The sequence below is a fragment of the Lepisosteus oculatus genome, chromosome 14, assembly GCF_040954835.1.
Source record: "Lepisosteus oculatus isolate fLepOcu1 chromosome 14, fLepOcu1.hap2, whole genome shotgun sequence".
NCBI classification, from domain to species: domain Eukaryota; kingdom Metazoa; phylum Chordata; class Actinopteri; order Semionotiformes; family Lepisosteidae; genus Lepisosteus; species Lepisosteus oculatus.
The window spans coordinates 3,153,357-3,179,880 of NC_090709.1; the positions used below are offsets into that span (position 1 = coordinate 3,153,357).

The 26,524-nt window shown below is 38.3% G+C and overlaps 1 non-coding gene across 1 annotated transcript; it reads left to right on the forward strand.

The window, feature by feature from the left end:
- The first annotated feature begins 15,480 nt into the window (after window positions 1–15,480).
- Window positions 15,481–15,563, forward strand: trnal-uaa (transfer RNA leucine (anticodon UAA)). The gene has a single exon. It is a non-coding gene; the product is annotated as a tRNA-Leu (tRNA).
- The last annotated feature ends 10,961 nt before the right edge of the window (window positions 15,564–26,524 follow it).

A 26,524-nucleotide genomic window follows, 5' to 3' on the forward strand; every position in this document is an offset into this window, starting at 1 on the left:
GCTTGCTCTGTGGTCCTTCTAGTATCATTCAAATGAGAAAGGCACTATGATGTAGATAATACGTTGACATATGCACAAACACACAAAATGCCCCTTTCTTATCCTGTTTCAATTTATGCTTAATAGGAGTGGAGCAATTCCTCCTGTTTCTCATACAAATATATCCTGACCACCACATAACAGATACCTGTGTAGCCTGACTCTGATTCAAGAATGACTCGCATGTTCAGCACTTTTTTTGTTTGCTGGAGATTATGATCAATAATGAACTTTTTTTGGGAAAAACAATTATCAAACACATAGGCATCATTTTAACCACTCGGCCACAACTACAGAGAGTGCCCCCACTCACAATGCTGCATTCTTGCTGCAATCCAACATGGAGTGCAAGGTGGCATCTGAAACCTTTTTCATATTTGATCTCTGTTTAAAAACAAAAAAAAATACAAAATACATGCTAGGACAGATAGGCCTCAGAGGATTAAAGGGTGACTTAAAGTTAGAATTATAAAGTCTCCAAGTTCGGACATGAAATGGAACTTTGTTAAAAAAAACATCAATAACAGAGAAATGTGTACAAGGATTTTAGAAGCTGCACCACACTGCAGTTTGAATAGCTTTTTTATGCGTTTTAGATGAAGGAATTGTCTTTGATTTAAGCTCTTACAAATTAGATGAAAAAAAAACACCCCTGAAGTCCTGCAGTTGACTATAATGCCATTACATGTTAAAGCAGTATTTCATCCTTCTTCATCCTACTATTCCAACACAAGGAGTGTGTGGAAATGATCATACGCTATGATACGTCTCTGATCAGTTGTAAGGCACCTTGAAGGTACACCCCCATGATTAATATTTGTGCATCAGTGAAAGGTACACTCTTGGACAACCTTGAAGGAAACTAATGCTATTAGACATTGGAAGATCTAAAGAGTCTCTTTACACCACTTCTAGCAGCAAACTTAGTTTTTCCCAGGAAGTCTCCCCCATCCAGGTACTGACCAGGTTCACAGCTGCACAGTTTCAGTGCATTTTCAGTTGTGAGTTGCAAGGTGATGTAGCTGCAAAAAATCTTTAATTGGCTGAGAATCAAACCCAGGCCTCCCCCATGACAGGCAAGAATTTTACCACTGAACCACCATGATGATCTGTAAAAGGTTGTACTCAGACATTTTTTACACTCAGTCCTGGATTGTGGGGTCCAAAGGGAACTTTTGGACGAGTGAGAATATTCTCCTATCTGTAAATTTTATTTTGGATTCTTTTTTTTTCCTGCTAGTGTTGTATAGTGCAGCATTCGGGAATATTCCAAAACTGAGATCTAATGGTTTAAGAAAACCTGTTCAACTGGAACATGGAAGATGAAAAATAAAACAGTTCCTATGTTAAAACTGAAACAAAACAACAACAACAGAACTGCAGTACATCACACTATAAGCAAAACAAAAACAATAACGTTATGACAGAAAAGAAAACATAGAAGCTTTTAAAACATAACAAAAGAACTGGTATGTAACATCTTTGCTATTGGAATCACATAAAACAGAACCTAACATCAGTTCGGTTTCTTTCTTTCTGGGGTATCAAGCCAGTCACTGGTTGGTGCTTTTCAACAGGGCTCCATGAATGGTAGCCTCATGTGAAGTCAAATCAACACAGGTGACTTTGATCTGCCCAGCACAAGAGCAGGCCAGGTTTTCTGAAGCAGCACTGGGTTACAAGGAGCGATGCTGTTCTGGCCCAAATCGGTATCCACTTGCTCATGTCGGTACTGCAGTGTGAACTCCCAGATGAGTTGAAATTGGTGCTATTGTAACTTGTTGTTTGGATTGGGAGAAATGGCAGTGAGGCCGTTGCTTTCTGGAGAAAAGATGGATTCAGTGTTTAGTCTCTGCTCCTGCTGCAGTGAGGGGGATCGTTCAGGGATGAAGTCTAGTCCTGGCTTTCCCTTGCAGAGCTTCAGTGGAGAGGCTGTGCAACCCTGCATGTATGGTGAGACAGACAGGTTGTCAGTGCTGCAGACAGAAGTGTATTCTTGAAGAGGCATATATGCAGTGCTCTGATGCAAGGACAACCTATCCCTGCTGTAGCACACTCTAAAATGACAGAGTAAGCCTAAGAGCTGTTGCCCTGCTTTTGCAGTGTCTCACAGCTCACCCCATCGTCATCTGTAGCCAGGATGTTGAATGGGCTCTTGTTTGGTGAATACACAGGCCTCTCACAGTGCACCTCTGCATCTAAATTATTGGTCACTACTGTCAGCATAGGCACCCAGGGACTCAGGTTACTGACACTAGTACTGTCAGCACAGCTGGCTTAAGGCAGAATTCTTATGCTGCTGCTGTCCTCTGTCAGCTGGGGCTCTTCCTCCTCTGGCAGTCTGTGGAAGCCAGCTGGAGATGGAGGAAACTGAGATTGTCTCTGAGGTGGTGATGTCCCTTCAGTTGTAGAGGACACTGAGGTGGAGGTCCTCTTTAAGCTGTAGTTGTACGGTAATGTGCTACTGGAGCAGTTATTCATGAGAGCATGTGGGTCTTTCACAGAGGCTCAGGACAAGCCCCCTGCCTGAAAGTCTCCTGTGTGCATTCACAGGTCAAGAGCCAGGGGACAATGGACACAACAAAATAAAAATAAAATAACTACAGTGGTACTAGAAGGTTTGTGAACCCTTTAAAATGTCTGAATCTCTGCATACATTTGACCTAAAATGTGATCAGATCTTCATCTAAGTCATTAAAATAGATAAAGACAACCTAATAAAACAAATAAAATACTAAAGGATATACCTTTTCATTTATTTATTTATCAAAAAGTATTTTAGATTAAGCGGTGTGGGACCCTATGTAAAATATTTCCACTGGCCCTGATCATGGTACAAAATTTAAATGAGCACCTTTAAATGCATTTCAAAAGCTGCAACATCTGACAAGCTAATTTTCTGATTCTCTGAAAAACCCAAATCGCAGTGTAATTGCTCAGCCCCTTGTAACTTTTCCTTATTGCTACTACCAGTATTCACCAAGCCGTACGTACAACCTGCAAAACAGATTCCTGTCCAGATAACGTAAGGCGATAAGGTGTGCTTATTTCTGTTCAATTACCCTACTGTACAAAACGGATTTAAACCTTCTGCGGTCACCGCCCTCCATATTCCGTACCACTGTGACCACTGTGTCATCTGTAAGAACTTCTGTGTGGCTCTGTAAGAGGCCTGAGATGTAATTTAAAAAATCAGCAGCATTTATTCTCCGGGCTGCCTTCTGAGCGAGAAAAACAGGTTATTATAGCTGCCGGAAGACAAACGCAACTGTATAAAGTCATAAGGACCTACAGTACACTTGGCAAACATTCATCCAATATTCTTTGGACTGTTCCATGCACAGCATTTATAGCCTGTACATGAGTCTATTCTGTCAAGATTAACAAAACAAATTCTTCATAGTGCCCCGTTGCTTTAAAATAATGAATTACTAATTATTATTAAATTATACGTCCTATCATAACGTCGCACAAGTTCCAGCCACTATCCTGATTCTCATTGTTCATCATAACCAGCTCTCGGTTTTCAAAGTTATCTTTATCAGGTTCTACTACAGTACCCCTGACCATTAAATTATTTTCTACTCCAGCATTCTCATTGTGTGGATCGGATTGGTCATGTGGAATGTTGTGTCTCTGAATCTTTTGTGTCTCAACAAAAATGCTTTTGCAAGCTAAATTCTTTTATTAACATACTGATGCTTGATGTTGGTAAGGGGTCGGTCTTTAAACCACTTTTAAAACCGCATGTTTAGTCATTTACATCCATCAGCATTCGGCGCATTTGTACCATAAAACACCATTGCCAGGTCGTGAAATGCTGCCTTTAGAGCTGCATTCTCTGTAGAAGTTATGTCAAAAAGGAAAGTGGTAAACGACTGGACTTGTTTTTGGTAGATCGGTTGTACATCTGGATAAACAGAATTTAGGCGCTCAAATTCTCTCTTTTTACCCATTTCATTAGTGCTCACCATAGCTAGTAACTGAGCTATGCAGCTCATACACTTTAAAACATTACCATTTGGCAACTCTCTAAACGCGCTACTAGTTCTATCCAAAGGTCTAGCACGTTTTTAATAACAAAAGTGTTTTGTTAACTACGGCCTTCCATGAAGAAATGCTCTCCACTGGGCCTAGTACCTGCTCCCCCATTTCTCCCACATCTTTTTCCACTCTCGAAAATGCCACATCTGTGTGATTAAGAAATAGGTATTAAGGATTAGTCAGCAATGCTGAATATATCAAAAACAGAAAACTGAGTTAACTAGGAACTTTTAATTATGTTAACATTCCTCCAAAAGAAGTAACTGTTTAATTGATATGGAACCAAGTTCATGTTTGTTTTGGGGTAACCTATTATTGTAACTGATGAAAGAGGTGTTTTAAAATACAACTTGCCACCGCTTAAATAATACTAACCTTTTTTCATGGTTGTGCTGTGCCTTATGTTTTGGGCTCCACTAACATTATTTGAAGCCGGAGCAGTGTCTTTACGTAAGCAGGACATTTTTTTAATTAGTTAAATTCCCCTTTAAATGTGATTGATAAAAGTGTGTTTTATAATGCATCACAGACATCTTTTAAGTAATACGCACCATTTGTCAAAGATTATTTAGAAATGCTCTGCTTGTCTTCCGCACATTAATTCCCTGTCGAGCCTGCTGCCTGCAGCAGTTGTATAACAGAAGCATCTAATGGAAATTAATAGGTACATGCTCTCTTGAGCAATGGTGTTAAGTTCTCTGTAGCTGACTCTTGTGATACCATTTATATTCGCTACAGCCATTGGCTTATACCCAGACTCTGACACTGTCCACAATACAGATGTACACGGCTGTAATTCTTACCCACTGGTGCCGGAGAGTTCTGACAACTCCAACACCACAGATTTATTCCCTGTTGAGCCTGTCGCCTGCGTCAGGTGTATATCTGCTGCATGTAATGGAAACGATATGGATGCATGAGACACGCTCTCGCTAGCAACGCTGCAATTTCACTTTCAATAAGACGAATGTACATACCCAAGAAAAATTCAGCGTCATCCATCAAATGCTTCAAAAAAGGGAGTCTCCCACTGTCTATATCTGCTCTTTGCATGCCACTGTTCTATTTTTCTGAAGTCCAAATATCTCCCAAGACTGACAGACTCGGACACTGCAAGCCAAGTCCTTATGTAGGTTTTAGGTCACTTCACTGTCCACGCCCGAAACCGTAAAGTTCTGAGAGATGTGTTTTTTAGAGATATGAACCTTAACCCTTTTATGACCTAGCAGTTCCAACTGCAGAGAAGTTGTCAGTAAAATGTAAAGATCTAAACATTCCACAAAAGCTTTACATTTTTTAATCTGATATAATTTTGCACATAATTTTCTTTTTCTTCCCCCAAATCATGAGGTTTGTGGTTGGGGTCTACTATAGCACCCCAACCAATTTAAAAGTGTTTATGCTTAAAATTAGCTGGGGTGTCCGGCATAAACTACCGACTGAGCTGTCTGGACCAGCCACTGACTGCCGCGAAGATGGCCTCTTTGAATGAGGAGCACGTCGTTGAGGAAACTGAAGTGGTACATTATTACAATATTTTCTGATGGGGTTTGTTGTTTCAATCTATGGTTAGGTATGTTATTTTCAACACTTGGCTTTTTCGCCAGACAGTGCATAAACCCAGATGGACTTCAGATTTCCTGTCTATTCTGAAAGTGATTCCTGTGATGAGGAACTGACAATATCTGACATGAAAGTCTTAAAAGTTATGAAGACACAGACATCCAATGACTGTATAACTGATTCATTTGTGCCCAGTCACTGGAAGCTTTAATGTGATTCTTGTCCCATCCTTATTTCTTCGTTCCCATGAATTTACTCTATAGTAAAGGAAAAGTAAAAGCTGGGAAGAAAAATGATAAATAGAACGTGTAAAATATCCATGGTAAAAATCAAAAACATGAAGGACAAAACAATGACTCAAGAGATCACAAGAGATTCAAGAAACACAACCATCCACTTGAATGCTGAACACTTAAGTTAAAAGACTGATTGTTTACCTACAAAGTGAAGGACATGACCTGTAAATCTCTTCATGGTTTATAGTTTACGAAATAAAACTATTTTTTTTTATTTCTTGATAGATGATTTATTGAATTTAAACAAAATCACAATTAAAAACCTTTTGTGTTAAACTGTTATACACACTCTGACGAAGACAAACGTTAGTGTCTTCTGATGTGTGCACGTCCATTTCTCAAAAACAAAAAAAAACTTAATTGAATTTAATTTATCTACTTTTTATGCTTGCATCTTTTTTTAATATTTCTGTAAAATCTTGTCTTCTTACTAGTCTTGATATACATTTTTCGAAACTACTAACAAAATTATTATGGTGCAATAATTTTGTTAGTAGTTTCAGTTTTGGAAAATCGTGGACAGAAGCTACCGAAACTGGTAATGTTCACATAATAGCAGCATTTTGGGTGGAAAAAGGTATTTCTTCATATGAATCCTAAAACTTTTATGGGCGGCATTCTAGGACTTCTCACTTCAGATAAAGCTGTCAATACATCATACATTTCTACTCCATTAATATCAGCAGTGCTATTGCTACCGAACGCTAAATATAGATCCTGGCAATACTTCATCAGATCATTTTTAGAAAATTGTTTATTTTAAGTTTTCCAACAAATCTGAACTGTAATTGTGAAATATTACAGCTGAGAATACAAAAGGAATATGAAGATCAAATTCAATGTGTGAAAATTATTTTCTTGGAAGTTGCCAACCTAAATGGAGGCACACGTGTTTCCACGGTAAATTTAATCCTGCTCCCAAACCAATATGGTGCAGCGATATCTGAGAATGGCACTGTCACCGCATGTGAGTCACGTGTTCCAGCTGTCAACCTACGATACCATGTTCAACCAATGCTAGTAATATTACTGTTGTAATAAAGGAGCAAGAGAGGTGCAGTTGGTTGAGCTGGTGACCCTTAAGTTCAGAATTGTTGATTCAAGGGTCGTTTGTGTCTTTTCTGATCCCTTTAATCTTTTAGTAGGACAGTGCAAGCAAGACGTGATAGTGTACAGTGACAACCCAATGTCGTATGTGCTTTGGGGCTTGATTCAGATATCGCTGTGAAAGCAAGGGGCAAGCAAAGGTTTTTCTAAATCGAGGGTGATCTGTTCACGAGTAAGTATAAACACCTGAGCATTTACTGTTTGAAGACAACACTTTGTTGCAATACTTCTTCTTCTTAATCTCACATAATGGTATTTTGGCGGGGCAAAGAAGTGTAGCCCTTGTACAACTTTGATAACTGATTAGAGCTTTAAGTTACAGCAGCAGGAGTAGCAGTAATGGCAAGATCGTATTTGGAGTCCAGCACTTCTCATTTCTTATGCAGAGCCGTCGACTCGGAAAGCACTGCCGAGTGCAATAAGTAATTGTGGCTTCAGATCGCTGTAACTTAGAGCTGCCTTGGTCTGTTCATGCTGCCTACACACTTTGAATTGCTGGCCTTTTCTGCAAGCATTCCATTCTGAGGTTTCATGAAATTTCTTCCATTTGAGACGACACTAAAATATTTCATTTGGGTTACCTAATACATAGTGCAAACTGTATCTGCATGGGGATCCTGTGGCTCATGAAGCCATTTGTTATTCTGTTGTGAGGTGTGAGGGGCAGAATGCAAATTGAGTTGGTGAATAGAAAATGAAACAGTAGTCACTTCTTGAGCTACGAATTCCAAAAAGTATGAAAACCAATGGATTTTAATAGTACAGAATACTCTGCAAATTGCACTGAGTTGCTTGCTTACTTCTGCTGCTTTTACAGTCATTCACTGTCAGCAAGCACTGGAACAATTCAAGAGAGGTAAAAACAGAAGCTGTCAGGAGTGGGAGTTGAACCCACCTCTCCATTTGGAGACCAGCACACCCAAGCCAGCTAGAAAGACACACATCCTTGAGCTTGGCACCTTAGACCACTCGGCCATCCTGACAAGTGAGAGGAAAAGGTGTGCTGAATGCACCAGTAGTTGACTAAACTGAATTTCTTCCCTGAAATGATTTGCTTGTGAAGAGCCAAGTTGCTTTGAACGGATCCTGGAAATCAAATATGCGGATGGATTCAGAGTGTGCTTTCCAAAGTTTGTGTAACATTTTCCTTTGCTAGGGTACAGTTATCTTCCCAATCCTGATTATGTAAAACCGGGTCCCATCATATAAAACAGCTTTTCTTCCTGGGGAACAAAGGTTGTTTTCAATATTTCTAATTTTGGTTTCAAGATTGCAATTTAGTGTTATTTTAAGAAATTATTTAACATCATACGTGATCTAATTTTCCGGAGCAAATGCGTTTTTCTATCGTAATCTCTTGTGAATGTGTGCATAGGTTTCATGGTTTCAATATAAGACTATAAAATGTCTTCTTTGTATTATTCTGTAGTAATTTGTGAAAAGACAATAAAGTTCTTAACAAATCCCATATATTTGATTTCTGCATTCTGTTAAGGCTATAACAGATAACTTTTCTCTACAATTTTGAGACAGAGTAACAAGTAGAGACGTTTTGCAAGTTACTTTACAATCTAGATAAAATAACATGGCGGTGAATAAGGAAGGCACAGTAGGTTTAGAAGATTGACAACTTAGCTCTTGGCCACCATCCCATTGCATTCAAAGTCTCAGCCTACTAAACTATGTTGTATCAACGCTAGTAATATTACTGTTGTAATAGAGGAGAGCTGGCGACCCTTAAGTTCAAGATTGTGGATTCAAGGGTTGTTTGTGTCCTTTCTGATCCTTCTAAGCTTTTAGTTGGACAGTTCAAGCAGGATGTTATAGGGTACAGTGACCCCGAGTGCCTTATGACCTTTGCCTGATTCAGCTTTCTTTCCATTTTGAGCCTTGATTCAGATATTGCTCTGAAAGCATCGGGCGAGCAAGAGTGTTTCTGACTTGAGGAAGATCTGCTCACAAGTATTAAATACTTCAGCATTTACTGTTCAAATACCACACTTTGTTAAAACACGGCTGCTTCTTAAGCTAATGGGTAGCAGTTTTTGAGCAGGCATTGTATAGTTAATGCTGTTATTAATAAAACCTTAAATTCACATAATGGAATTTTGATGGCGCAAAATAGTCTAGCTCCTGTACAACTGTACATGCCCGCTGATTAGAGCTTAAAATTACAGTAGCAAGAGTAGCAATAATGGCAACAACGAGTTTGGCATTTCTCATGTCTTCTGCAGAGCCATCTTATTGGAATGCACTGCCCGAGATAAAAGAGGACATGTGACATGTTGCTCTGTTCATGCAGACTACACGCTTTAAATTTATGACATTTACTGCAAGAGTTGATTTTCCAGGGTTTTTTTTAATTCTTCGCATTTGAGCATGCACTAAAATATTTCATTCAGGTTCGCCGAATATATCATGAAACCGGTATTTCCAACGGTCTTACATGAAACCTTTTTGTTATTTGGTTCTGAAGTTTGAAAATGAAAATGAAAAGGGGGTCACCTTCATAGGCTTGAAAGAAGTCCAAGCCACATAAAAACCCGCGAATTCTCACAAATTGCCTTGTGCTGCACCTTTCTTCAACATTTGAATGCATACCTTACTGCTGCTAATCACATTCACGTGTTTACGAAGCTTTTTTCTGTCCGTTATGTTCTTGCTAAGCAGTTTCTCCGTTTTCCTCCTATTGTGATTGTCAGCGAGCACAACAAGACTGGAACAGTGTAAGACAGGGTAAAACGCCTTACTGTGGGGGGTGGGATTTGAACCCGCGCCTCTATTTGGAGAGCGGAACACAAAGCTAGACGCGAATCTATGAAATAGTTATTTTAAACCATTCGACTATCCTGAAGAAATGTATGCTGAATGCACCAGTTGCATCCGATTTTCCGTAACTTTAGGACGATTGACACAACTGGAAGAACACAATTTGTGACGTTTAGCATGACAGTCTTGCAGGCAGACAATGTTTTGTCCCACTACTTATATAATTTTATCATTTACTCGTTTAAAAAAAAACACGGTCTTCTCGTTCCTAAGTCAGATTTTAAGAACCTTACTTCCAACCTAGACTGACAGCTCACCCGATCTGTTTGTGATCAGACTGTGGAGTGGGGGCTGTACCAAACGCACGTTCCTTCCCAATGCTGAGGCGATCATTCGGAAGATGGGTGTGAAGAGAGACAAGCTTTGTCGACTAAAAAACAGGGCAGGATATGCAGGAACACTAATCACTGGCGACAGTTATGTTCTTCTTACTATAGAAACTTGTACATTGCAAATTTTTTAAAGACTTTGAAACTAAAGGAAAGTGGTGACGAATGAAACAGACACAGGTGGGGCTTGAACCTATGATTATTGGTTTACAAGACCAACACCTTACCACTTGGCCACCGTGCAACAACAAAAAAAAGTGTTTTTTAACAAGGAGATATGCAGCAGTGGTGTAATCCCAAAAGATGCCCCCGAAGAGACTGGAGCTTTAATCCAGCTCCTTAGAGCGCTCGGCCGCGTTACTCTCGACAGCGGCTCTTCAGCTCTTGTTGTCTGACCTAGTGGTGTTATGATGCATGGAAGCGACTGCAACTTCGTTTTCTGAAATGCTTTCTCTCACGAGGTGAAACCTTGACTTCTTTGGCACCTCTGGATATACTTCTTCTGTAGAGCAGGCTTTCACACCTTAGCTTATAGCACCCTTCAAGTCATTTTATTTTTATAGAAAGACGCATTCCTGTTTTAAAAATGCCTTATGAGGCGTGTTTGATTAAACGGACAGTTTTCTAATTGTAGAATGCAGATCTGTGCAGCAATTGTACTGGATTTGACTGGGATTCTGAAATACTTCTTGCAAAGGTATTTAGACTTTCATGAACCTATAATAAAAAACAGACCTGAAACTCCCTAGCTTCCAATCTCTGATGTTACTGTCCTGAAACTCCGACGTGATGTTCTGCAGACATGCAGTGTCCCTTTACTCTCGTTGTTTTCAAAACGACCTCCGTTGTCAGGCGCAGTTGAAGTCGAACTGGTCTGACTGCACAGGAAAGTACGGAATGATAAAATGTTTCTACGGCTCAAAATGTCGCTAGAATGAAATTCTAATATACGTATATCATTATAAGTCAATTAGACATCTCTGATTATATAGTTTGTCCATTATACATAAATGGTTGGAGTTCTATTATACGGATACATTAAGAGGACTATTATACCTATATAGTTAAAGGTATATTATACATCAAAGATAGGTCTTATAGGTGTAGAAACGAGTAAATCAAGCCAGTGATTTGGTTTAGAATTTTTTTCTGAAAATATACAATTATTCACACCTGAAAAATATGTAGTTCAAATTATGCAGTTTTTATTACGATATATCATAAAAAACACAACTAGTAAACTTGAGCTACAAATTATAGTAACATGGGAATATATATATATAGTAATGACAAACACAAACTAATTACATTAATACGCTAATATTTAACTCAAAACCACATTTCGATTCAAATATAAGTTTTAAAAATCACAACTTCTATATTTCCACGAACATATTTTTAATGTAGCACAAACACTACTTTCTAATAAAGACAGAATTAAACTGTTCTGTGTCTCATGGTGATCCTCCTCGTGATACTAATGAAATGTTTAATATGATCCCTCGAGAAAAAAAGGTGTCAATATCCGCCTGGAACGATTGATGCCCCATCAAACATTTTGTAATATCCCCGGAAGTTCATACTGTAGAAACCTGATTCGTGGCTTAAATTCAAGGGAAACAATGTCCCCTATTTCCCTTCGATGGCTCAGTTGGTAGAGCGGAGGACTCTAGTAAAAATGGTGAGGCATCCTTAGGTTGCTGGTTTGACTCTGGCTTGAAGGAAGGTGCTTTTTGTGAACTTTAATCAATGAGATAAAAGAGCAAATCTTTTTCACTCAGATGTTGATCAAAAGCTCAATAAACCACGAAGCAGAGGCTCTTGTTCTGAATTAAACTCCCGTCTGATTGTCTTGTTTTGGCCAAAATCTGATCTTTGAATTAAGGGACTACTCTGTCTGCTTTGTAATTCAAAAGTATATACAAATGTCACGGTTTTTTTTATATAAAGGTGTTCTCTGTGTTCAAAGGAAAGGATATGTACTTAATTAGCTTTATGATTTGGTATTGATTTTGTATCGTTATATTATTAAGTTTGTGTTTTTTTGAGTTTTTAACGTATTGTGGACTTTTTTTTATTTTTGAAACAAATTCTTACAAAGGCAAACAAGGCACACATCTGTTTATACCAGCGGTGAATTGTACATTTTTATTTACACGCTACTCTGCACTTTTGGGAGTATAACAGCTTCGATATAAAGTGGCAAAAATATAAAAGGGGAAAATACCCCGGACTGCGTGTAAAGCCCTCGTTGTAACTGTTGTTTTATTGTTACATACGGCGTACTGTGCACGAAATGTTGCAGAAACACAATCTGATATTTTAATAATTATTATTTTAATAATTTGATAAGTATGAGGCCCCGGATCCAAATATTCAGTTCTGATTTTTTTAAAGTGATATCTTCCCTTCCTCTCGTGGAAATCACACGATGTGAGCAATTGTTTTTGTTTCTTTTTTTTTTTCACGTTGCGATCCAAAGAGCCTCAGACGCCCAGTCTGACAGTAACCAAACCAGAATGGATTCTGTTGGGAGCCGGACTGAGCTCATTCTCTGTGCTAAAAACAGAATCAGCTCTTCCCCGAATACCATCTACAGCTGCTGGATGGTACTCTACGTCCTGCTGCTCCAGCAATTATTTTGACGAAAGACAGATCACTTGTGCGCTTTTAACGTTCTCGCAGTTACAGGTAAGACTGAAGCTGGCGATATGAAGGCACGCGCTGGTACACCTTCTCTAACTTTCACAATCGCGATAAACATTTTTTTTAAAAGACCTTTGAAAAACTAGATATAGATATAGATAAAACTAGATAAAAAAACATGAGCTTTATCGGTTTTTACATTAATCGATTTTGAATCAAATTTGATCTTTTTACATTGCATTTTACATTGAAAAAAGCGTGCATACCTAATCCACCAACAGACAGAGCAATATTTTACGTTGCTTTCCAGAGCTTCCAGCGTGTGATGGATTTGTATGAGCGTCTGTACGATACCACTACAGCACTGTCGCAGGTGCAAAATCCACTTTCTAAAGACTTTTTCAGTGTCTTCTCCTCTCTCAAATGGACCGAAGCACAGGACCCAATATTAGAGAAAACGACAGGTGTTTAAACAGAGTATGTCCCAATGTCTGCGACAACGCATTGTGATTTTGTATAAACGCAAATGGTTTATCATTTAAAAGCCAATATCATTATTTTTATCCCTGACGCTAATACGCTACCACACATGCGAGCTGTTCATATGTGCGTAGGAAGGCAGAATAAAATCCAGAACTGTATTGGTGATATCGATAAACAGGGCTCATGTTCACAATAAAACTTTATTGTATAAAACGTTAAAATTCGTAAATATTTGTTTTAATCATGCAAAGTGTCTGTTAAACCATTCATGAAGGATTCTTAGACAAAAAAAACACACCATTATATGAGAAAATATATTTACTATATGTGCAATTAACTTACTTTTTAACAATTTTAGTTTCAAGGTCAATGAAAATTCTTTCCCTGCTTTTTTGTCATAAATACACAAGCTTGTTATGTCTTGTGTCAGAAATAAACCGCATGAAATTTGCTAAAGCAACAAAACGTAAGTGCAACAAAGAAGACAAACATTTGCGTTTATAGTGCAATGTTATCTCGAGCCTTTAAAATTACTTTAAATGCAATTTGTTTTTCTCTGTAGCTCTAAGGCTTTGTCATTTAGGTGTGCTGTTTTTTTTTTACATGTTGCAAAAAAGTCGCTAAATCATACGAAACATAAAAACTCCAATTGTAAACAATTGACCATTCATATTCCTGAATTTTAAACCTATAGAGCATTTATATAGATATAGATTAGTATAGATTAGTGGTTAGGTTTCCTGTTTTTTTAACCAGGTGGTCCAGATAAGACTCTTGGTATAGGAGCGCGTCTGTGTTGCCTTCTGGATTTCAAATGAGCAGCTCAGTGCAGAAAAGAGCCCTGTAGATCAGCATGTACATTTGCATGGACAGTAGATTTTTCAGAAAGTGTAATTGGATTATAGCACGTGCCCCTGATGATGTTGTTGATACGTCATATGTGTTCTTTTTTGTATTCTATGTATTTTTGTTGTTCAAATAAAAAATATTAAAAAAACCTTTCAAGGTGCTTGCTGATGTAAAAATAAAATGACATCAAGGGAGCTGTACGCAGAGGTCTGAAACCTGCTCCACAGAAGAACTTTATCCAGAAGTGTTGAAGAAAATTGATTTATTTTCCTGACTGCAATGTGAAGCATAAAATCTAGCTGCATAAATCTCTATTACGTGTCATTTATGAAGGCGTTTCAAATAGCAGCCAGTGAAGGATTAACGTTTTTGGAGCATGTATTATATTCTAAATACTCTTATTTAAATAAGCTTAAATTCGCATACTGTTATTCAGACATCGCAAACCAGTCTGACCTCATACAACATTCTGTGTCCGCTGAGTAGATCTTAAAGCAGCTACAGCCAGAGTAGCAGTAATAGCAACACAGTGCCTGCAGTTCAGCTTTTCTAATTTCTTCTGCAGAACCACTGGTATCGGAATATACTGATCCGCATAAGAAGCGCTACCGGTTTCAGATAGTTTTTATTGAGCGCTGCTCTAAACTTTACATTTGCTCAGGCTTGTTTTCCCCATGAAAAAAGACATTTCCCTAATTACATTTAACTTTTTTTTCCCTTATCATCAAGTACAAATAAATAAAACGTCATTCCATTTAAGAGCCACATGCAGGATGGCTGGTGGTCCAAGGCGTTGCGTTCAGGTTGTAGTTTCCCCTAGAGATGTTTGTTCAAATCCCACTTCTGACAAAGAAGTTAGAGTAGAAACGATAACATCCCTTAATAGAAAACATCTCACATTTCATGTGTTTAATGTTACTGTAAGTGTCTTAGTGGTTGCCTCGGTGGTTGATGGCTCTTCTTTCTTGCAGGCTGATGGCAAACTTCTTGAGAAAGGGAGTCTCTTACGTAAGGCTGCTCTTCGTCAAGAGCGGAGACAACAGGAACAGACTTCAAACCGACATTAATTACTGAGAGCAGGCGAAAATGTCTTTGGAAAAGAGGAAATGACTGCTGACCGTAAACAGAGCTCACGCTCAGCTCCGGACAAGCGCTCCTCGTTAGTATAGTGCTGAGTACCCCTGCTTGTTGTGCGGGAGAACGGGGTATGTTTCTGTGACAGGGCGCTGGTTTCATTTTTTTAAATTGTTGAATCATATTTAAATGTTAAACAACTGAACAGTATATTGCTGTAGACCAGGATGGCCGAGTGGTTAAGGTGTTGGATTTAAGATCCAATGGACAAATGTCCATGTGGGTTCAATCCCCATTCATGGTAGGGTTGTAATAAGTTTTAAGCGACAGAACACTTTGATGATTTGCACTCTGTGGCTCTGTGGCTAAGGATCTGCATCTGTGACTGGAAGGTTGCCGGTTCAAATCCCGCAGCCGGCAGAGAAATCCTACTCCGTAGAGCAAGGCCCTTAACCCTAACTGCTCCAGGGGCGCCGTACAATGGCAGACCCTGTGCTCTGACCCCAGGCTTTTCTCCCTGTCTCTGTGTCTGTGTCTCCATGGAGAAAAGCTGGGGTATGCGAAAAGACGCATTCCTAATACAAGAAATTGTATTGTATCGACTGTAGTGGGAACAGTAGGGAATCCTTAGGTCACTGGTTTGACTCCGGCTCGAAGGAAGGTGCTTTTTGTGAACTTTAATCAAAGAGTTAAAATAGCTAATCTTTTTCACTCAGACGTTGATCAAAAGCTCAATAAACGATGAAGCAGAGGCTATTGTTCCGAATTCAGCTAACATCTGATTGTCTTGTTTTGGCCAAGATCTGATCTTTGAATTAAGGGACTACACTGTCTGATTTGTAATTCAAAAGTAGATACAAATGTCACTGTTTTCAAAGGATAGGTACTTAATTGGCTTTATGATTTGGTATTGATTTTGTATCGTTATATTATTAAGTTTGTGCTTTCTGTGTTTTTTATCGTATTGTGAACTAATTTTTTAAACAAATGCTTACAAAGGCAAACACAGCACACATCTGTTAATACCAGCGGTGAATTGTACATTTTTATTAAGTACAATCTACTATATTTTACTGTACTTTAGAAAAAAATGGCGTACTGTGCACGATATGTTGCAGAAACACAACCTGATATTTTCATAATTATTATTTTAATCATTTAACAAGTATGAGGTCCCGGATCCAAATCTTCAGTTCTGATTTTTTTTAAAGTGATATCTTCTCTTCCTCTCGTGGAAATCACAAGATGTGAGCAAATGTTTTTTGTTCTTTTTTTTTTCATGTTGCGATCCAAAGAGCCTCAGACGCACAGTCTGACAGTAACCAAACCAGAATGGATTCTGCTGGGAGCCGGACTGAGCTCATTCTCACTCCCTGTGCTGAAAACAGAATTATCTCTTCCCCGAACATCGTCTACAGCTGCTAGATATTGCTCTGCGTCCTACTGCTCCAGCAATTCCTTTGACCAAAGACAGATCACTTGTGCGCTTTTAACCTTCTTACAGCTGTAGGCTCATGCTGATCGTCCTCTGGATCCAAGAGAAAATTTTAAAGCTGATACATTTTCGTTTGTTATTTGCATCTAGCTACAACGTCCCTGGAAAAAAATATTGTATTAGTTGCGTACAATCGGTATCTTTTACTTTACAGATGGTAGTGGAAATAGTTTTAAAAATGTTTTCTAAAGAAGATTGTATTGCCAGGACCTGCCTTTAGCGCTCAGTAGCGATTACGCTGTTGATATAGATGGAGAAGAAATGTATGATGAATTGATGATCTAAGCTAAAATATCCCTAACACGCCTCCTGTAACAGTGTTTGTATTCATAGCAAGTAATATTCTTTTTCAAACCCGAACGTTGCTTCTGCATTAAGTGTTATGTAACCATTAGCGGTTTCGGTAGCTTCTGAAGAGCGCACTTTTCCAAACTGAAGGCTATAAGAACATTATTCAAGATGCACCATGGCCCAGAATCGTGTATCGAGACAAGGATTAACATCAATTGAAAGTACTCCCAAATAAAAGACTTGATGGAAAAACTGAAAGAGTAGGCAAGTATTAAAAAAACACCATAACTTCTCGACTTCCAATCTCTTTCCTGGTTCAGGCCATGTAAAATGACATGATCAGTGGAGTCATGCTGCGGTTGTGAGTTCAAGCCTCACCTGGAGCAGCCTGGTTTTCTGTCTTGACAGGTAAACAGTGTTTTGTGTTATTTGCTAAATGGAGAGAGGATTCTGTGTTACTTGTGCTCCTCCTGGGAGAGGTCAAGATGAGAAGTTCACAAGGCTGGTGGTAAATATCCTGTCCAGGAATATCAGGGCTGTAGAGGGTCAGATCTATAGATGTAGTAAACACATCAGTGGAGACGATGTGTCTGCTCTCTGTGAGAGAGCCGGGCGGAAAGAATAATCTGTGGTCTGGGAAGAAGAGACAGAAACCCTCGTTGGAAGAGCGGCGCTCCTCACAGGAGAGTGAAAAAAATCTTTTTCAGGGACGCTGATTGTTCTCTTTGAGGGAATTAAAAGCACTTGCGGTGAGTGACCTCGTGGCGCAACAGTAAAGCATCTGACTGCAGATCAGAAGTTTGTGTGTTCAAATTACGTCAAGGTCAGCTGATGTGTTTGCGGGTGCTGCTGGTGCCGAACCTGGAAATTACACCACTTAGGTAATCTGAACGAAATAACAGAACATGCAATAAGGAGCTTATGCAGCGAATAATCTTGAACACGATGAGAGAAAAGGCACTGCACCTCCATGAAACATCACGTCCGCCTTTAGAGACAGTAACATCAGAGAATGGAAGTTTCAGACCTTGTTTTTGTTACAGGTTCAAGCAAACCTGAAAGTTAGGGAGTGTTTGGTCACTTTTGTATGAAAAAGTGTCTGAAGCCTGTAATTATAATTTGCCCTTTTTTAATTGTGGTTGAAATCCAATCCTACGTACCAAGACCTTACAGTATATTCATGTTTACTTAAATGACTAACGCTATTGGACATTAGTTGGTGTTTTTTTTTGTAATGATTTGCTATTTCATGCAGGAAAGAAAGGAACCCAGACCCAATGTTTGCTTTCAGGTGCGGTTCATTTACATACCGGACATTTATTTTTGAGGAGCCTGATTTAAATCACACAACCCCGGTAGAAGTCGAATCGATAATCTTGTAAACCGAAATCAGACGCGTTATCCATTAAACCACTAGCCCGTCACGTAAATGAATTGCACCATGGTGAGTTCAGCGCCGCTACTAGTAATACCCCACCCCATCTTAAATTTCTAAGTGAGAAACGTGTTTTCTACATTTTTGTCAGTTTTAAAACTAGGAGTATACGGCACTCTGCACAGTGTACGAAGTAAATTATTTTCGCAGTAATTAATTTATTTACACGTGTATAATAAATGTAGTAATAAATATAATAAATTAATTAATTACTGCGAAAATAATTTACTTCGTACACTGTGCAGAGTGCCGTATACTCCTAGTTGCGGCACACACGATACATACAGTAAAAAGCCTCAGGCACTGTGTTAGATGTGTTTTCGACGTTATATATGCGTTTATCAATGTTGTCGATTTTACGGTTGCAATTCGACGTTGATTATACGTCGCGGCGACGTATATATACGTATAGCCGTATTTTCGCCGTGAATATACGTATATTCGACGAATCACTGCCCACTGGGAATAGGTTTATTCCATGCTGAAAAGAGAAGAGAGAAAACATAACGTGTCAGCTGTGAAACCTTCTTCAGGTTTGTTTTCTCTCTTCTCTTTTCAGCATGGAATAAACCTACAGTATTACTTGTTCCTTTGCAGATACGAATGCTGACCTAGCTACCCACCTGAATATATTAAATGCTTCATCTAACTTGAACTTGAACTTGAACTTTATTGCCATATGTAACCGGTACTGGTACAATGGAACTCTTACTTACAGAAAGTCTCTCAATTGTAAAACAAGTGTAAAAAACAAGACAAAGTGCAAACAGTGCATCAAGACAATGTACAAACAAACAATAGACAATGTGCAAGTAAACATGTAGACAGTTTGAATGTAAACAATACAGATGTGTAAACAATGACTGGAGATGTGCAATAGATAAGAAATCATAAAGAGGTACAGATGCAGCCATTCAAAATGGGTGAGGTATTTCGCGGCATACCCCGGTGGGCGTGTCGCAGTATCACGCGGTATCACGTGGTTAATCGCGCGTCATTTGACGCTCTGCCGGAAACTATCCGGCGTCACCTTGTAAAACCGCCAGGGGGAGCTTAAACTCTCATGTACAGCATTTGAGCCTTTAATTTTGAACTGTGTATTACAGCATGTTAATCATCAGTCATTAAAATGTTGGTATATTTTATGAAAGCAAGATTGCTCAGTTGGACAAAAGTACACAACCTACCCTTATCAGAAATATTTATGCATCAAAGCCTTTACTGAAGATATTACTAATAGTATTAATAATGGATGGCTTTGGACAAGCTGTATACTCAAAGTATAATTTCTTTAGCACATTTGTACAAGCACTTGGAATCTGTCCAAGCCATACTTTGTCAGGCATTTTTTTTTACTTCAATGGGCATAAAAACTTCCTTGCTTTTAACAGGGCATTTCATAATTTCTAACTACAAAAATGATTTAAAATGCGACACTTATCATTCAACTAGAGCTCAAAATATCACAAGGATCCTCAAGAGCACAGCAAAGAGTGTATTAAAAGACACTTGTATTTATCAACGCTTTCTTTTCCGCATACCAGATTTTATGGAACCACTTCAGAAGGGTGTCAGCCAGTCAGATTCCAGGAATCGGTACTTTAAAGAAAAAATACACACCAGTATTCCATTTCTCCCTAACGATTTTAAGCATCGAAGTATTTAACTAGCATGTGAAATAGCGTGTGAAAAAGTGATAGTTTTAAGCTTTTCTACCAATATAATATGGAATCGCGTATCTAAAGAATTTAATAACAGTATGATTATATTCGTGTGCTGCGACAGGGCTGTGTAGGGCTGTTTCGCCTCCCTGTTCATGCGAGTTGTCTTGTAGCCTACTGGTCTACGTGCGTGACTAACAATGCACAGGTTGTGTGTTTGAATCTAGCTGGTGCTGGACTTTTCTTTTAACAAACATTTCTTCGAAAAAATAGAATAGTGATATTATGGACAATCAATTGACTTTTATATTTCAAAATATCGCAACATGATCGATTCTAAGTCATTTTTGATAACAATGAATAGTCACCTTCTTCCCTTCTGACAACGGTCCCTGCTTCTGCTTCCCGCTTCTATTGTGTGTGTGTGTGCAACAGAGTAAATTTTTATAGAGAAATGGAGGCTGGACAGTATGCGTTACAATATAAACATTTATATTGATTTAAATCGTGTTCTGATTTAAATCGCAAACGCGTGTTTAATTATGTGTTTTTTAATCATAATCAGGCTAATGCATTTCTACATTTCTGTATGAACCAGCTTAGAGGTTCATACAGAAAGACAACTTGTGTTTAAACTGAGTGTAAGGTAATTTATGCTTCTAAAGTCATGGTCAGCATTTATTATTGTACTGTGCTGTAAACTTTTTCTGTGCCTAGTCACATTATTATTATATTATATTATTATAATTATAATTATATTATATTATAGTCACATATTATTATAGCGTTTTTATTGCGTTATTAAATCCGGTGGCGCTGTGTGTTAGTTTCCTGACTCCCATGTCACATGGTCTGTGATTGAATCCCATGGAACTATAACTTTATTTTTTAACAAACATTTCTTTGAAAAAATGAAACGTTTCCCTTGGTCAGAGATTAAATAAAACCTCACTCGCACCAAACAAATTTATATTTCTAAATATCAGAACATGATCGAATTTAAGTCTTTTTAATAACAATGAATAGTCACCTATGCGTTACAAAATATACATTTATATTGATTTGAATTGCGTTTTGATTTACATCGTAAACGCGTGTTTAAATATATGTGTTTAAAGGCGATACACTGTATAAAAGCGCTGATTCCTATGGAGTGTGTTCCGCCGGGGATTCAAAAAATGTATTTTAAATAAGCTGATAAAGCTTAGACTAACTGTATTCTAGCCTGTACTACAACAGAACATTGGACAATGCAACGTAAATTGCAAAAATGCACTTGGAATCTGTCCAAGCCCTCCTACAAAAATTATTTAAACTGCGACACTGATCATTCATCTCTAAATAAACTTTATTTTATATAGCGTTTTAAGCGAATAGGTAATTAGATTGCTCATAAACCTAATAGCTTTTTCTACATAAACACAGCGTGATTGCTCTCTGAAAATGCTTTTCCTTTATATTTAGGCTCAGATTTCAACTATAGATCGTATTATTATAAACTTTCTTGGAAAAATGTATTTTATGTAAACCATGTTTGCTATTAATTCATTTAGGGCTAAAATACGTTCATTGTCTTCCAATCGAGTCAAGTTGACATTAGCACGTCAAAGCCCATTGAGGGTATTGAGCCAGTATTGGCTTTAGTATTCCCCCCCTCTCCCCTCAATTCAATTCCATTCAAGGTGTTTTATTTGCATGACAGAGGGGTAGAAGCAGTGTTGGGTATGTATATTGTAACGCTTACGGCCGACAGGCACTGTGTAAGAGCCGGCGTACCAGTGCAGCGCACCGAGGGAGCGTCTACATTTATGACTTAGTTTTTAAAATTAGTCAAGCAATATGAAGCATCTCCTTTTACCCTTAAATACATTGAGCACAGCTTTCTCACCACTTAAGATTGCTTTTGATACTATCCTTACACAAAGCAGAAGGGAAGCAGAAGGGAATCTTATATAAATGCAGACGCTCCCTCGGTGCGCTGCTCTGGTATGCCGGCTCTTACACAGTGCCTGTCGGCCGTAAGCGTTACAATAATTAATTTACACGTGTATAATAAATATAGTAAATATAATAAATTAATTACTGCGAAAATAATTTACTTCATACACTGTGCAGAGTGCCGTATACTCCTAGTTGCGGCACACACGATACATACAGTAAAAAGCCTCAGGCACTGTGTTAGATGTGTTTTCGACCTTATAAATGCGTTTATTAATGTCGTCGATTTTACGGTTGCAATTCGACGTTGATTATACGTCGAGGTGACGTATATATACGTATAGCCGTATTTTCGCCGTGAATATACTTATATTCGACGAATCAATGCCCACAGCTTGGCATACAAGGGTTTTGCTGAGGGGGTCTTGCCACCTGCCTGAAAAAAAAAAACAGTAAAATGTTTGAGTGCCTATAGAGTTTCTATTTTTATTTTCTTGAGAAAAGTTGATACCATTTCCTGGACACCCCGTCCCCCATCAGTGCGCGGTGCCCGGGGAAAAAGCTGTAGGGGGGCGTCTGAAATTCTGAGGGGGGGTGATATTTCGGTTGAAATGGAGCTGTACGGTGCAGCTACCCAAATGAAATCTCGCAGCTATGCCATTGATTAGTGCTTCATGATAGAAGATAACGACTAGCAATCTGGTATTTGCGATGAAGTTCAGGTTCACATTTTTCGTCACTCTCACGGTTTGTATTGCCTGGAGCGAAAAGTACCATAAGCGTTCATTTTTGCAGCTAAATGGACGTTCTGAATCGTTAAGAAAAAAATGTTGTAAAACCAACAGAAAGCACAGACTGCTATAACTAGTCAGAGTTATATAACGATTTTAAGTATAATGATAAACGACTGCAAGGAATTGGTCCACCTGAGCAAACAGGATCGTAATGTTGACACTCAATAACCACACTGATATGTGCAGTTTCTGGACGGATAGCCCTCCTGCCCATCAAAGAGACTGAGTGACTGTTCGTGTCATTTAGTGTTGTCTGACCATTGACAATGTACAACTATTTTTTTAGGGCGCAAATTAAGTTAGGTAAATCTTTTTGCCCAAAACTGAAGGGGCGACATTCATCCCTCCCCCCGTGATGCCAGGCCTGTCCCCATCCTATTCCATAATGTCATTATATATAATACCATACAACAGTGACTGATCCTTACTAACTGCATGCGTTAAAATTGCACATCAGCTCATAGCAGGGGGCACATAGCCGCGATGTATTATCAATGTTAAATTTCAACCATAATATCGACAACATTAATAAACGCATACGTTGAGAAAATCTCGAACCCAGCATATTTTCCGGTTATATACCACAATGCATTGCTAGTATGCGTTGGTCACCATTTTGGACACGTTTTTCAAACGTAGAAGTATATCCGCAAATATCTCAGCAATCCTCTTTTGACGTGTAAGTATGAACAATAATAATACTATCTGAATACATACAGATCTTTCTTAATATTATTTTGATTAAATAGTACGTGAATAAGCAAAAAATGGCACATAAAAACAGTGTGAATGGGGAAGATGACACAAAATCGTTTTGCCGTTTCTCTATTCTTATTCTATGTTGTACTTTCAAACTTTGGGTACTCTTTAATTAGGACAGACTTTATGCTCAACTGCTATGATGCAAGCCAAATTTTATACATTTATTTCAGCTTTGAGCTTAGTAAACCATTCATTTTTTAGATTATACTAAAAAAGATATTAATCATCATTTATTTGGGAAGTAATATTATAGAATTTTCTCCTAGCTGCGGTGCTGAAGTCCCACCCTACATCAACAGAAAAATAAATAAAGGAGCACGCAATGTGTTACTTGAAGAATGCATATGCAAGGCAGGGGGCCAGGAGATCTGAACACTGAAAATAATAGGTTTTTGGTTCTAACTGTTAGGACAATTAGACAGGGTTTGCAAATAGTGGACAAAAATCGTCTTAACTTCCATTGTAATATTTTTTTTCTTGGAAATATAGAAGTTGTACATTTTAAAATGTATATTTGAATCAAAATGTGGTTTTGAGTTTGTGTGTTAATGTAATTAGTTTGTGTTTGTCATTACTATACTGTATATTGCCATGTTACCAGAATTTGTAGCTGAAGTTTAAGACTAGTTGTGTTTTTTATGATTATTGCCCATATGTTGATTGTTAATTGATCGCATACAGTGTATAATTTGAAATACATACTGTATGTTTCAGGTGTGAATGTGTATTTTCAGAATAAATTTCTAAACCTAATCATTGGCTTGGTTTACTTGTTTCTACACCTGTAAAACCTATCTTTGATGTATAATAGACCTCTACCCATAAACGTATAATAGACCTCTAAATTTATCCGTATAATAGAACTCCAACCATTTATGTATAATGAACGTCTAAACATAGACGTATAATTGACGTATAACTTTAGACGTATATTAGAATTTCATTCTAGACGAATTGCAGACCACATTTAGACGTCTAAGGTATGCATTTAATAGACGTATATTATACGTCTTTTGTCCACTGGGATGATTTAAAAAAGTTCCACAAAGGAAATTAATACATGCATTAAACCAAATCAAGCCCTCTGTGAGTGTCCCAAATGATCTGTTCTGTAAAACAAGACAGGAAGGAAGGTACCACTAGAATTTGAACGCAGGACTTCCTCTTTATTAAACAGGTGCTTTAACCAGCTAAACCACGGCGCCGGCAGAGCGCTATTCTTACAGCCACTTAGACACACCGCTCTGAGACATCTGCGTTCGGTGTGCGCTGAGCCTGCTCGCCGAGCAAGTTGCCTCCTTTTCATGCACTAGCAGCCCCGATACTAAGAGAGAGGATGAGAAATAGCTTTTATCTGGCACTTCATATCCAAAGAGATCAATGTGCTTTCCGTGTACAACAGTGTGTCCTCTATACTCGCCACTGAAGCACAGGACAAGCCTGTTGGATTGACATCACTCAAGCAAAATAGTGAAATGGCAGGTGGAAGAGGAAAATGACTATCAAGAATGAAGAAAGATGATCTTGAGCGCGCCAACGCATGTCTGAAGAGACTGGCTTTCTTGACGAGGTGGCCAATTGGTTAAGGTGATGGACTGCTTGTCCATTGTGTTCTGCACACGTCGGTTCGAATCCTATCCTTATCGTCTAGAGCTTTTGACTTGTGATCCATTTCTAAGTCAGGTTTGTGCACTTTTGCTACTGTAGTAGAGCAGTAATATTTCTAGCGTTGGCCGAACATGGCTTACAGCAGTAGGGGACAGACAATAGTCTCTTAATATTTAGGTTATATTTATGTTTTGTACTGCTTTTACCTGATAGTAATAGTAGTCCTGATGATCAATTTAGGGACATGGTGCATCTTGAAAAATGTTCTTGTTAATTTCAATTTGGAAAAACTGCACTCACCAGAAGCTGAAACAGGTCGTGTTTACATAATGCGCAATGCAATAGCAACGTTTGGAGTTGAATCTTGCTATGAGTCCTTACCTGTTACAGGAGGCGTTTTAGGACTTTTTTAGCTCAGATACAGCTATCAATTCATCTTACATTTCTACTACATCAGTATAAGCAACGTTATCTTTACCTAGCGCTAAATGTAGCTTAAAATAAGAGTAAATCTTAAAATATATGTAAAAATAAATGCTATTCCATATATTGTAACTTTGTGGTATTTATAATGTTTATCTGAGGATGCAAGGGAAAGTATTATACCTTGCGAAACATCCAAGACAAAGGTAAAAGAGGCTCATATTTTAATACAATTTTCGATCAAAAGAAAACCACACTCTGTATGATATCATGGTTAATATCCCAAGATATCAACGTTCAGTTGAAAGATTTGAAGAAACTCTCCAAGAAGCAACTGCAGTAGCGGAGTTTTGATTTGAACCGATGTTTGCACCTCAATTATCCATTAGTCCTCGAAAGAAACAAAGACAGGGATGTTTTGAGTGTCACCATGATCCTCTTCTCAATCCAAAAGAAAGATTTTGTATGATCCTGATCCCACTAGAAAAAGAGTCAATTTCTGCCTGCACTGATATCCCTTCAAACGTTTTGTAAGATCTCTGGTAGAATATACAGTAGAATCCTGGTCTATTTCTTCTACTAAAAGAAACTATGGGAGTGAATATTTGATGTCGAACTGGGATTTAAATAGACAGAAACACTACACTACATTGGGCTACGCGTATGACAAAACGTGGGTGTTTTGAGTTGACCTTTCCATAGCTCAGTTGCTAGAGTGTAAAACTGTTTAAAAAAGCAGCGGGCAATTGTTATGTCGCTGTTTTGAATCCGGCTCGAAGGATGGTGTTTTCTTGTTCCTTAATTAAAATGTGAAAATATCAAATTTGTCTTTCACGTTTTTTACGTTCACCGAAAGCT